Source organism: Chroicocephalus ridibundus, chromosome 16 (genome assembly GCF_963924245.1).
Source record: "Chroicocephalus ridibundus chromosome 16, bChrRid1.1, whole genome shotgun sequence".
NCBI lineage: Eukaryota > Metazoa > Chordata > Aves > Charadriiformes > Laridae > Chroicocephalus > Chroicocephalus ridibundus.
This window is the reverse complement of record NC_086299.1, coordinates 10790003-10804501: the sequence shown is the minus strand read 5'-3', so window position 1 is coordinate 10804501 and position 14499 is coordinate 10790003.

The window sequence follows — 14499 nt, the reverse complement described above, 5'->3', positions numbered from 1 at the left end:
CCCTTTGCTCCCACGGGGCCCCGGGGATCCGGAGGAGCCCAAGCCCCATCAGCGGGTGTCAGTTTGTGTCCTTGGGGCTCTGGCGGGGAAGGGATCAGCTGCGGTAATTGAGGCGGGAGGAATGAGAGGTATGCTCCGAAACAGCGGGCGGGGGGTGCCCGGGGGCCGCGCTGGGATCAGCCTGACCTGAGCAGCCCACGGTGATTTCCCAAACGCACCCTCCTTCCGAGCCCACCCTGGGCCTCGCAGACACCGGGAAGAGCCTCCCAAGAACAACCAGCCCTTTGAGAAACCTAAACCACTTTCTCCAACGCCTCTGAACTCTGTCAGGAACATCCTTCGTCAGAAAGCTGCAAGTGCCAAGCGGTTTCCCCTCGAGGGCAAATCTCCCTCGTGCTGTCAGGAGCAAAGCCGCCCGGGGTTCACATTGCTGCTTAAGGTGAATGCGTGGTGTGTTTTACCAACTAATTGTGAAATTGCAGGTTGCTTCAGAGGCAAAGGAGAAGCATTTTATTGTGAGCAGAAGAATTAATCATACCTGGGGCAGTACAGATGTCAGCAAAAAACAATGCAGAAAGGATTTCTCAGGAAGATTGCTTGACATGAATAGGAAGGGTTTTTTCAGGTCTTTTTAGATATGAATGAAAGATTCTCCGTGGCTGCTGTGACCCCTGTTTTTACCCTTGCTTTCCAGATCTAAGAGAGGGATGTGTGTGCCGAAACTGCAAAACCATAAGGGGAAGCAATGCTTTATTCAAGAAATGGAAACTCCCCGAGCCAAGGCGTCTGCTGCAGCACTAATTCATGACGTGTCCTGTATAGTTTATGGCAGAGATTAAACAACACAAAGGATAAAACATTTCAAAAATGGCATTTAACTGGGAAAACAAGAACAGACTAGACTCCAGCCCCTCACTTGTGCAATGCCGAGCTGTTGAGCTCTCAGCCCCGGCATTCAGGTCCTGCTCAAGGAAATACCTCTGGCTGCTGTTTGCATATGTGCAACACAGCGTTTCGTCACACCTTTTTGTTTGTTGCGGAGTGAATCCCCTAGGTAACATGACCACCCCTTTTTCCTCCCTTTCTTTGTGCATTTTTCTCCGCCTGGGACATGTTTCCCTGGTCCCAAGGGATACGCTTTCCCATGGTGGTTTCCCATTTGGAGGCTACGTGTGTGTGCGCTGAGGAGTGGAAGAAAAGAGGGATTCAGTCTTCTCGTTCGCTGCAGCCTTTCCCTATATTTTAAAAAGATGTCGTTTACAGTCAGCCGGGCTCCGTTGAGCATGGGTTCACATCCCGACTCTCTGAGCTTGCCCTCATCAGCCCGGTCCCCTCCATAAGGCAGAGGAGGCAGTGGCAGGGCTGAGTCGCAGCATTGGGGATGCAGCATTTTCCTGGCAGCTCTGGCACTATTGCTGCAGCCAGGGAGGGAAAGAAGAAATGGCGACGAGCACAAGGAGAGAGGTTAAAAAACAAAGAAGAAAGTCTGAAGAGTCTTGTGTGAAACCAAGCTGCATACATGGAAGATGAAGAGAAAAAGGGAGAGGGTGCAGGCAATACTGAGTGGGGCTGTGTAAAGAACAGGGAGAAGGATGTTTCCTAATGTGGGATGTATTTGGTGATAGATTCCCAAAATTTGCTATCAAACCTCTCCTCACAGCTCCATTTAGGCGCAGGTGTCCACAAACCTGAAGCTGAGAACAACAGGAGTCTCCGTCTTCCACATGCCTTCCTCACCCATGCCCACACAAATATCCAACATCGGGGTTACCCTGCGCATGGACTTGACCTCAGCAAACGAAAGGCGATAACAAAGTGAAGAGGGTGGGAAGCACAAGCAAAAGCGATGGCAGGACCGACCAGGGACACAAGACTCCTCTGGAGAGGTGCCCTGACCAGCAGGTGAAGATGGTGAACATAGCATGGTGACGACGTAGCATTTCTTCCCCCAAGTTTTCTTACCAAGCATCGTTTTTGCTTTTTAAGAGGTTCTGCCCATGCTCTGTGGGGTTCGGATAGGGGTACCAAAGTCGGTCCAAACTGCAAAGGAGGCGTGATCATGAGAAGTCTGGTCTTTCCCTCTTTATTATCCTTATTTGCCACATCCGGATGACGCAGGGCGTGACACAAGTTCACGGTGATGTCGTTTACCTGCACGTGCTCCCATATCCACGCCGATGACATCAGTCCTGGGCTTTGCACAGGGGGCCCACTACCAGGAAATGACTTCTCTTTAAACGCGAGGAAAGCTCGGTGCAGCCTTTGTAGCTTCTAGTCCAACAAGCCTGTAATATTCACAGGAATGAGACTCAAATTTCTAATTATTGGCTGAGTTATTTGTAGCTTCATATATTTTAAGGCCAGAAGGGACCATCATCTAGTCTGGCCTCCTTAAATGGAAAGCTCTATAACCAACAACCAATTCCCCGAGCTTCGTTACAGTAATGAGCTCAGGAGTCCTGCCGTCTCGTCTCCGGCTCTAACCGCTAGACCCCGCCATGCCAAACACAGCTGTTCAGATCTGCCTCCAGCTCCGAAGGGAAGTCTAAGAGTTCCTCCTGAATAGGTAATAAATCACGTACCAATGTCCGCAGCAACGGGGAAGGGTGACTGGCTGCACACGCTGGCTCAGCCTGCCCAACTGGGTACTGGGAGCGAGCACCAGCGAGGATGTTCATCCAGCCAGCAGGATGGGATGGAGGGAGTTACTTTGCAGTGATGTAGTTTCCCCTGTGGGCGGGTTATTTTGGGAAGGGAGAGGGAACCACTGACACTTGCCTGGTCTCACACCCTGGCCAGTGCATCTCACCCCGCTCTGCTCCTGCGAGCCCTGGGCATGGAGCTGGGATCATTTCAAGGCATGCGGTGCTGGTAACCAGAGACCCAGCGGGGTTGTGCGGCAGCTCTGGCAGGCTTTGTCCCTGCCAGGCTCTTTAGATCGAATGGCATCGGGAACAATAAGGCAACTGCTCTCCTCTGTGCTGTGTGTCAGAGGCAGATGCTGAAAAACCACCCAGCACCTCCCAGCACGGGCTGTGTTAACCACCTCCCTCTGCAGGGCAAGGGAAAGTGGCCTCCAACTGCTGCCACTGAACCCTGGGGAGGGAAAGCCCAGCTCTCTGCGGATCCATAGGAAACCACCTGGCCCCAGCACAGCGCAGTGTAGAGGGCAGGAAGAGCTCCATGAACTAGGACATGGCCAGGAAAAGGGCTGAGGCATGTTAAGGATGAGCCACCCGTCTTGCCCTGCTGTATCTCACCTAGCTCCAGGCTGGGACACCCCCTGGGCAGCTCAAAGGCTGTGTGGGACATGAGAACAAGAGGGGCCCTGGAATGGGACAAGTGTTGGTGGCAGAGTCTCAGGAGCAAGGGAGCTCTCAGGATTTAGAGATGACCCACCTGAACAACATGCAGTGCAGGGCAGCCCCATACCCACAGCCCCAGGGTGCTCCAGAAGCCACCAACCAAGGGCAGAAGCTCATGCCCACATTGGGGAAGGAAAGCTTGATGAATGGGACACCGACAGGCTTGTTGGACTGGTGTTCCCACCTTCTTCTGGGTGTCCTCTCTGACCACTATAGGAATTTGCTTTTAAAGGGAAGCACCTTGGGGTCTTCTCAGTTTCCCATTCAGGCCTCCCCTTTGTAAGATGAAATAAGTGCCCGTGTAGTGGCTATGGCCACCAGTTGCAACAGGGATGGGATGGGGCACACACAGCTTCATGAAAACTGAAGGCCACCCACCTCATGACCAGTTCATGGAGGAGGAAGCAGGAAGGAGGTTCTCCAAGTCCTTGGTCAGAATGCTAACCACAGCCTGCGTCTGCAACATTACCGCTGGAAAGTGGCAGGGAAGCAACAAGCCAGCAAAACCAGAGCTTTGGACACGTTCCCTGGAGGCAGCCATAAATATTATCAGCAGAAGAGTACTCATCCCATCAATCAGCAAGGCTTCGCCAAGCACCATGGGCACTTCCCACACACCAGCTTGGACTGCGCTAGCTGTGACACCCCTATGAGTCACTGCCCCCGGGGTCTACCTGGTGGGATGAGTTGGCTGTTGGTCACACTGTGCAGCACAAGTTGCTTACTTGCATTGTCAGGGCTACCACCCATCCTTCCCCGCTGCCATGGTGTTTGTGGTGATAACAGAGGCAACTCAAGACTTCTCCTTCCTGCAGGCAAGAGGCAAATTAGTGGTGGCAGAGAAGCAGGCTCTGGGGAGAAAAAGGGCTGGGTTAGAGGTGTGGCAGAGAGAGCATGGAGTTTTGGGGATCTCTGCTCACCCATGCCTTGAACTGGACCTGTACATCACCCTGTACATCCTTGGATGTGCCCATCACCTCCTTGGGTGCCAGGCACAGAGAGGGGGCATGCCAGATGTGTTGCCATGAAGGTGCAGTAAGAAACCTCTTGCTCATCCCATCCCTTTCGCTGCTCAGGATGACTCAGCTTCTACCATGGGAACCTGAACCGGCAGACCCATGTGGTGTGCAGAGCCCTGCAAAACCCACCCCAGTCCCTTCAGGGCCCAGTAAGAAGCATCCCCACGGACAGCATTTCACTTTGGAGATGGGAGAAACAGGCAGGTAGGGCTTTCTCACAGCCCGGCCCACCTCAGAGACTGACAGAGCACGTTACAATGGTTGTAGGGTCTGTAATAGCCTGGGTACCCCTTATCCCCCCATCCAAGCAGCAACAGGCAGGAGTCTGGCATCCATGCAAGGCATAAAGTCCTGCTGTTCTCTGCAGCACTGTGTAAAAGTCTGGGGGGGTACTGGGGTGGGAGGGGAGAGCAGGACAGCAGGTCTAAGCCTCCCTCCCCATGCCCTCCACTGCCTGAGCAAACTGTCCTACCTCTATCGTCTGGGGGACCACAAGCCCTGTTTGGACAAGGTGTCCCAGGGGAGTATGCAGTGCAAGATGAGGGCTGCAAGAGAGATGCGCAGACAGAGGTACGCAAAAAAAACCATCCCCCGGAGCCCTGCTGAACCGACTGTGACTCCTATCCCAGGGCAGCCTTTGCCAGTGCAAAGTGTGGCCCTAAATTGGTCCTTCCAGGCACTGTCTCATCAACCCATATGCTCTGTTGCTGCTTTTCTGTAGAGGGAACATCAACAAAATGTGGAAACTGAGTCTCAGTGGCACACAAGGCTGGACTTTGAGGGTAGCTCATCACAGCACCACTTCGCACCAGCATCTTTCTTGAGCCTAGCTCTCCTCACATGAGTCTTTGTCTAAGGCTCAGCCAGATGAGTGCTCACCGTATGAGTGGAAGGTAGCTGTTCATCCAAGACATTTGTCCATGTCCTTGAGCCCAAGAGCACAAAACAAGCTGGGTAAAATGGTAGAGAGAGGAGCACAGGGAGCTTTGCACCCTGCCTGGCACGAAGCACGGATGAACCTTCTTCTGCAAGGTATGGTATATGTCTGCTTCTCCCCCATGACTATGCAGAGACCTCAGTCCCAACCCATGTTTGGTGCCCAGCACGAACAGGATGAGCAGGGCAGTGAGGACAGCTGGTCTCGCCTGGCCTGGGAGGCCAGGATGGTGGGGACGGAGCAGCCTCCTCCACCCTGAGCTCACACAAAGGGTAGGCGGTTGCCTAATTGCCTACCCATGGGAAAGAGGAGACTTGCTCTCTGGAAACGGAGGGGCTGGGCAGTCTCAGGCGGCCGAGTGACTTATTGCAGACTCCTGGGGTGATAAATTGTGGCTAATTGTGGGCAGGTGACAAAGGCAGACTAAGGGAAAGGGAGCGGGGACATTCACTCCCCTGGCAGCTGCTGCCCAGCCCTGCCCCCTCCTTTCACTGCTCCTTTCAGGCCGTTTGAATTGTGAAAACTCAGCGTTTTCCAAAACCTGCCGAACCTCCCTCTCAGGGCTCTTTTCCCCCCAGCTGCCCCCTTCCGACTCCCTCCCTTGCTGCCTGCTCTCACTCCTTTCTCTGGGGTGGGATGTCCTAGGGGGGCAGCCCTGCCAGCAATGGGCTCGTGCCACAGGGTAGCCCTTATGATGCCACAGCATGGGAGTCCAGAGGACGTTTCTCATCCCCGAGACCCACGTGTCTTCTCAAGGTCCTGCTCCCAGCCCTGATGTAGGGGGCTCACCTGGGCAGAAGGAAGGGCACCATGTTCTGGCTATCTTCAACATCCCACTGAAGGAAGCACCAGGTGGTACAGCCCTGGAGTGGCTCCGATTTGTACTCCAATGAAGTCAAAAGGCCACTTTGACTCAACGCCTTACTCTGATCTCAGGTCAGAGTGGGGCCAAGTTGAAAACAGCCTGTGAGGGGAGGATCCAAGGGTTCAGCTTGAGGAGATGGGCTTTGTCCTGCAAGCGCTGAAAGGCCAGGAGACAGCAGGTGCCCACCAGTCCTACAGGGATGACCCAGGACGCTTGGCCTTATCCCACACTTCCAGTAGGTCTTTCCTCCATGCTCCATGCATGTGCTCTGGTGAGACAGAAAAACAGGCACAAATAGGGAAAACACCACCAGCAAAGACTTTTCACTGTATTGCCAAGCCCTGGTTTTCCAGAGACCCCTCCGCGAAGAGCTGGATCAGGGCTTAGCATGATGTGGAGAAAAGCACCCCACAGGTGAGACAGGGAGTGTGATGACCCTTAGGAAAGGCTGGATCATACCTAGGATAGCATCCAGCAAGGTCCCTGGCCCAGCTGAGCTCATTCTAGGAGCCCAGTGCTTCTACAGGGTCGGCAGTCCTCAACACATTTGCGACTGGCTCTTCACACAGGTTGGGTGAGTCAATCAGGCCGACACTTCATCCCCAACGCGCCCCAGGCTGCTTTCTTGAGGGTTGTCCTCATTTTCTCTGGGCTGTGTTTGAAGACAATATTCTGCATTTCTTCCCCTCCCCACTTCCCCTTGGACAGCCTCGCTCACGCTCGCCTGCTACTTCACGGCTTGTCAGAAGATGATACCCACACTGGAAAAGCAGTTTAAAATCAAGTCTTAGCAGGCAGCTGAAAATTAGCAAGTGATATGCTATGCAAAAGAGCTAGAGTTAACCCTTTCCTTCACTCTACAGGGGCTGCTCTGCTCCGCGCGCCCACCACCCAGCCTAAGCCACTGACCATTTGAACTCAGTCGATAGTCTGATAGCAATTAGTTGGAGAGAAGCAGCTGGCAAACATCAGCTACTTGTAACCATGCATTAACTGGATTTATCACATGCTTGGAAATTAGGAGTATTTGCCTGTAAATTCACCATTTCCATTTCACTCAGCCACAAATGCCCAAATGTCAAAAGCCCGTATCTAAGTATGTCCCTCAGATCCCTTTATACACAGTGGTAACCTCTTTTAAGTATCTGTCTTAGGATGAGCTGGATCACTCTGTGGAGGGCTGTATTCCTTACCACTGACTTACACAAGTCTGTGGCGAAGGCCTGGAGTCACCAAACTGTCCCATGAAAAGCAAGCACTCGCTGGATGGTGGGGCTTTTCCTCAAGGCTTTCCCAAGAAGATTTCGACTAGCAGCTGCCTGCTAGGAGCTGGGTACAGGCACATTTCTGGGAGATCAGACGCGCATCCAGGTTTAACCCAACACATTGAACCCCCGGGGTACACCGCTAGTTGCCGACCTCCAACTAGACTTCATTCCACTGATCACCACCCATGGGCCTGCCCATTCAGACAGTTTTCAGTACACCTCACTGTCTGCCCATCCAGCCCATACATCCACGGCTTGTCTACGAGGATCTTACAGGAGACAGAGTCAAAGGCATTACTGAAGTCCAGGCAGACAAATGTCCACTGCTCTTCCCTCATCTACCAGGCCAGTCTTTTAATCATAGAAGTTTATCATGTTGATCAAGCATGACTTCCCCTTAGTGAAGCCATGCTGACTGCTCCTCACGATTTTCTTGTCCATCATGTGCCTGATCCATATCCCTTGTATCCTCAGCCTTTTCCATGTAACCAGGTCCCCCATCTTGTCGAGCAATGAATCCACATTACATCGTCTTCCTTCCATCGCCTATGTACTTACAGAAGCACGATCTTCTCTTTGACATCCCCTGCCAGATTCAATTCCAGTTGGGCTTTAGCTTTCCTAACTTCAACCCCGAATGCTCAGACAATGTTTCCGTACTCCTCCCAGTTATCCATCCTTACTTCCACCCTCTATATGCTTCTTTTTTTGTGTTTGAGTTTGGCTAGGAGCTATTTGTTCATCCAGGCAGACCTCCTCGCATTTTTGCCTGACTTAGTATTTGTTGGGACGAAAGTCTGTCGAACTTGCAAAAGAAACTCAAAGAAACTTATCCATCAGAAATATGTATTAGTCCTGGTGTCTCTATATATTCAGGACAATTTCCTTTCAAGGCTGGATGTGATTGAATCAAGCAAAGACAAAATTTAAGCCTGCACAACCTAACATGATTGCAGGTAAGACTACATCCCCACAACAGAACACGTCACAAGAGGAGCTGAGCCACCTTCACACGCAGCTCAGTCCCTTCCAGCAGAAAAGGTATCCCTTCCCACACAAAGGTGTCTCTGTGCACCACTCAAATGCTGCATCGGCAACTGCAGCACAAGATGGGAAGACATTTGTGTGATCAAAAATGCTTGCTGCCAGGCTCTGTGGCGACCAGGCTATTTCAGGGGTGAAAGGAATCTGAACTCAAGATGAGATGGATAAGTTTATAAGTGAGCTCTGCCTAAGTCTGTGCGGTTGACTTGGGGTATCTCCAATAATGTTGGCACAATTAAGCTCATGACAGATGCATGACCTCGGCAGCACATCTGCAGGGCTCTCAAGAGACAACAGAACATCATGGTCCCAAAATGTTTTGCTGAAACTCTCTGACTTGGGCATCTGTATGACCATGATCATGCAGCAATGTCGCCTGTGGGCATGTTTGTCTGCCCAGATGTCTTGGAGCTCACCGGGAATGGTATGAGTGTTATTCCAAGGCGGAAACCCAACATATGCTCAGAGAGTTTCAAGCTGCTGAAGCCTCACTACAGGTTAATACCAGTTCAGATTTCAGCAGGTACCAATCTTCTGGGAAACACCTCATGTCCCTGCTTGCAAAAATTCGTTTTGAATAATAAGGGACTTGTTCACCACCCTCCATACCCAGGTAAGGACCTTGTCCCAGAGATGGACTGACAACACAAGAGAGTAATACCTGCCTGATGAGCACGCTGTGCACATCCTAGTGGTGGAGACTTACTGACCAGCACCCCTCAGAAGCAGCCAGAGGTCCAACCAACACAGAAACCTAATTTAATGTGACCAGGAGGTGGCTTTAGGCACAGCACTTCCAGCCCCCTCTGCCCAGAGAAATGGGTTCATTAAGGCGATAGCAAAGGTCCATCTGAAGCTATTTGGCAGCCCAGGCAAGATGGTATTAACTCATTGCCTTACATCATTTGTGTTTAGTTTCAGCCCAAGCAGGTGCCTCCACACTCCCATTCCAGTAAAGCCACCCATCTCACACAGCTGCACTCCCCACTTGGGCCAGCTAAGTCCTGCTCTGAAAGATCACAGTGTCCCCATGGCACTGCCCTCTCCCTAGGGTGGCGTGGGAGGAGGCTCTCCACTTTCAGCAGCTACTGGCTGGCCCAAGGCTACTGCGGCTCCAAGTGGGCAAATTACATATTTATGGGGCAACGACCCTCACCCTGAGAAGACAAACCGCACAGCCTGAGCTCGGAGGGAGCACCGGGGTTGTTGAGGCTGATGCTGTCAGCCTTCTCCCATGCTGGCTTGCAGAGGTCCCATCTACTCTCTGCAAGCAAAGAGCAGAAAGCGCTGCTAACAGAGGTATGAGGAAGGAGGGTCCAAGCAATGTTTCATGCCAGAGCTCACCCTCATGCCTGCCCTGCGTTCCACTGTCCCTGCCAGGCTCCTCCTAGGGCTGGCATCACCCCCAGCATTGTCCTAGTGGCTAGAGCTGGCCCCTGGGGCTGTCATTTGAGTTGTCATGATGCGCTTCTGCACAGCCAGCTGCCACTGGTCGCCTGGCAGGAGCTCATCCAGTCTGGAAGGACCAGAAGGTCCTGGGTGAGGAAGAGCATGGTTTGACTTCAGAGCATGTGCCGGCCTGTCCCTCAGGGCTCGTACAAGGGTTGTCTGACCATCGCACTTCTCTCCTCGCTGTGCAGATCTCATATCTCTGCTTCCCTCGCTCCCACCTCCCTGGGACACCTGCAAGGCCAGGAGCTGGGAGCTAGTAGGCACAAAGTCATGTTGGCCACTGACAGAGCCTGTACCAATGTGTTCAGATGACAAACTCACTATTTTAGGCTGTTTTGCAGTAGGAGGAGAGGAGAGGAGAGGAGAGGAGAGGAGAGGAGAGGAGAGGAGAGGAGAGGAGAGGAGAGGAGAGGAGAGGAGAGGAGAGGAGAGGAGAGGAGAGGAGAGGAGAGGAGAGGAGAGGAGAGGAGAGGAGAGGAGAGGAGAGGAGAGGAGAGGAGAGGAGAGGAGAGGAGAGGTCTCAGCATCCCTGTCCTCCACACCATGCTCTGAGCATCCTGTAGCCGCTGCCTGGGCCAGGGGATACTTGCATTGCAACATGTCGTGGACTTAATTAAACCTCTGCAATTTCTGGGGCAGCAGGACAGCTCTTCCCTGAGGGCATGTCTGCCTCCTGTGCTCCACAGATCTGGTCTCTGAGGCAGGCCCACAGTTGCCACACTTAACTACAATCCTGCCATGGAAACTCAAGGGGTTTCCTTTGGTCGAGTCCCTGCACCCTGCAGAAAGTCAGGACAGGCAGAGCTCCTTGTCTCCCCACGCACATCCCATCTCGTCCCTCCTGCATCCAATGCCAGCCAGCCACAAACCCCACCACGGGTCTTTGTAGGGCTTTTCTGCCTGGACTGCAGATGAAGGACGAAGCCTCTGCGGCAGAAATGTACCTGCAGGGTGGTGGATAATCATCCCAGTCTCTCATGCACAGAGCATCTTTCCACCTCCGGGGATGGAAAGGGCTACGCGTTAGGAAAAGGGACCCATCTGACCCCTTTCCCTCTTCCAAATCTCTCCCTGCTGCCCCTGGTCCCCTGTGATCGCCGGCACGGCTGTAGGTGGCCAGACATCTTCCCTCCCACTGCCACAACGCTCCAGTCCCCAAAACTGCGAGAGGGCCGTGAACTGCCCCCTCTGCTTCAATAGCTCATTTCCTTATTTAACTACCTGCATTGCTGCCCCGAGGTTGTGGGGATTCAGCAAAAGTCCTTCCAGGGGGTGCAGGCAGTGCAGGGGGGTGGCCGCGCCACCCGCAGCCCCACGCTGGGGTCACAGCGGCTGCTGCAGCCAGGGCTGCGAGGGCAGCCGAACCCCGGCTCTCGCACAGGCACCGCTCGGGGGGTGTTTGTCTGTCTGCCTCCCTCCTTTGAAAGGAGTTTCCATAGGAACAGGCAGGACAGCGGGCCACTGCAGCGCGGTTCTGGTGCATTACCCAGCGTGAAAGCGCACAGCTGCGCGGCATTGTCCGGCAGCTGTTCCCACATCCCCCCGGCGCTCGCTCGGCAGCGCCGGCGGAGCATTGCGAGGCCACTCGGCCACGGGGACAGCGGGACCGCGGCTCCGTCACCCAGGCGCTGGGGCACAGCCAGGGCTGGAGATGTGCTTCCTCGGGGGCTCTGTTCCCACTCTTTCACTTGCAGCATCTGAATGTTTCCCGGCGGTGCAAGAGGTGACGTGGTACAAAACCTGATGCGTGCGCTGTGTTTCCACGCTGATGCCCTGTTCAGGTCCCAGGCAGGACAGGCACCCAAAAGCTGGCTCCCAACCACGCACCTCAAAAGCATCCCAGACCCTGCGGGTGAGGGTTCAAGGGGCACGACCGAGCTCACCATCCCCCCCCGGCTTGCAGAGATGGGGAGATGGGTCACCGGGACCCGTCTGCGTGTGTGGCATCAGCCCAGGGCTGCGGCCGCTCGGCGTGGGATTGGCAGTGCACAGTAGCACAGTGGCTGCGCGGGGGGCCTGGAGCGGGCTGGGTCTGGCCGGAGGATGAGGCGCAGAGCATCTCCCAGACCGACGCTGCCAGCAGAGCTGCTGTTGAGGTCCAGCCAAAACCTAAAGCCTCCTTCCCCAGCTGGGAGCCGCGCAGCTCCCCTTCCTCCCTCCCGCCCCGTCCCCCAACACCCGGCTGCAGCTGCCTCTCCCGACACTGAAGGGCGCTCTCTGAAACCCCGGCTGGTGCAGTGCCGCTGGGAGGATGACGAAAGGGCTCGGAAACCCCCAGCCGGCTCTCACAGCGCCTGTGTGTGTGCCCGCACGTACCCCGGCCGACACGGGACTGCACCCGTGGGAATGCCTCGGCAGAAGGGGTCTCTGCAGGCCAGCTCTAGGACGGAGTCTCGTCCTTCCTGGAGGTATTTCAGCTGGGAGGAAACTGCCTTAGTGGCCATTTCCTTACAAATCTCCCTTTTCCCTGGAAGCCAGATGTTCCCCTGTGGCTCCTGAAGGGACGTGAGCTTCAAGTCTTTCTCATTGCTTCTTCCCCACCAATTCAACCTGTTTCCCCATTTCTTCCCTCATGTCTCATCCTTGTGATGACGGGGGCTGTGAGGGCGAGGGACGAGGTTTGGTGAGAGGGGTAGAGCATGGGGCCACCCTGGGAAGAGGCAAGTGGTGGAGAGCATGGGGGAAGGACAGGGAGCAGGAGAGGAGGACGGGGCAGGGGAAGGCTGCATTTTATGACTCACTGCTCTACTAACCCCGTAACTAGAGACACCCTGGCCTGGACAGGACAGACAGCTGGGGGTTACCAAGCACCTTCTCCTCCCCCAGCTGGGGAGCCCTGGCTGTCCGAAAACCCCAGCCGCCCCGTGCCGCCCCATGCCGCCGCAGCTCCATCCATCCTGGGAGCAGCCCATGTGCGGCTGTGCCCCTGCCACATTTGTTATGGGGCAGAGTCTTCAAGCCCCCAGCCCCCTTGGCTGAGCTTGCCATCAGTGCGGGTTGCGGGCACAGAGCCTGGAGCAGGATCAGGCCCAAGCCAGGCTTTCCCTGGGCTCTGCAGGGTCAAGGTCCTGCTGTTTTGGACAGTCTGGGTTTCAGCATCGCCCACGCCGCGGTGCGATGGGGTGGGAGGTGGTGGTACACGCTACCTGCAGCAGATCACAGGGGCTGCACTGTGCATGGCCCAGGAGATCCCGTCTCTGGTTCTTGTGGGGTGAGGGCTTCTCCCCATCCAATCCCACCCTGCTGGACTTAACCGACCCACAGCACCCAGGTGTCCCGTGCCAGGGCAAGCTCCTTTCCTGGTTCAAAGAGGGTGATGTCCTGGATATCCCCAGGGGTCATCCCCAGCCCCTGTAGGCTGCAGTGGTCTAGAAGGAGAGAAGATCAGTTTTAGGAAAGAGATCACAATTCAGAACTGTGGTGCCACAGAGAAGGGTCAGAACAGGACATACTCCTCCCCCGGACACCCCAGAGGTAAATGTAAAATGGGACCACTTCTATGACTTGAACAGAATTTGGAGCTTGACTTCATCTCAGCCCAAGAGATGTTGGAGCAAAATCCTTCTGCATATCTATGAAGGGGAAAGATGACAGTTCGGGTTGGTTTGGGTTTTTTTTTTAATTTTAAAAACGTGGCTTCCCTGGCTCATCCTGTGTATGTCCACAGCACGGTTTGGGGGCAGAGCAGAGCCTCCCACCAGTGCTGGTCACACCAACCCCGCAGATGGCAGCCTTTGGTGAACACATCTCCATGAGACCCTTCTTTTTGTTCTTGTTGGTTTCAAACCCAAAGTGTTTGCGCCAGGGGGCAGCTGGAACAGCCACGTGGGCAGGCTCATGCGGGGACCTTGTGTGGCATCCCCTTGGCACGGGCACCAGGGCAGCTTCTCTCCTACTCGCACACCCGCTGGGTCAGTATCTGACAGAGGGGGCAATGCTGGTGCCCCTACGCAAGGAAATAGCAGAAGAACTGAACAAGAGGGAAGTTTTGCACCTCGTTCCTTGAATAGCATCTGTAGAAAATCTGGCAAAGAAATCATCCACCAAAAGGAGGTTTTCAAGCCATAGTCAGATTTTCACCTGAATGCATCCTTTTCATTAAAAGATCTGCTTTCAGAGGAAATTTTCAGTGTTTCATCTGTAAAAAAAAAACAAACCACATTGAATTCAAAAAGGCCACTGCAACATCTCCCAGCAAAGGGAAGGCTGGGCAGAGTCTGCCATCCAGCTGAAGAGTGCAAACCCCAAAACACCTGGAGGGCAAATATCCCCTTGAAGCTGAAAGGAGTCCGCCCTCTCCAATAGTTGGATTGTCATTTTTTTTTTTTTTGCCAAATAGCGCAAACACCCCATAAAAACAGATGTCCTGAACACGCTCACGTGGCCTTTGAACTGCTGTGGACGTGGCAGCGTTGACAGAGATGCAACTAGGGGACCTCTGTCATTTGTTCCTCTGCATGAGGCCGCCCTGCAAGAACTTTTTCAGACATAGTGGCATGGAAACAAGCATGGCCAGGGGCACGCAGGGGGAGCGGCTCGCTCAGCGTCC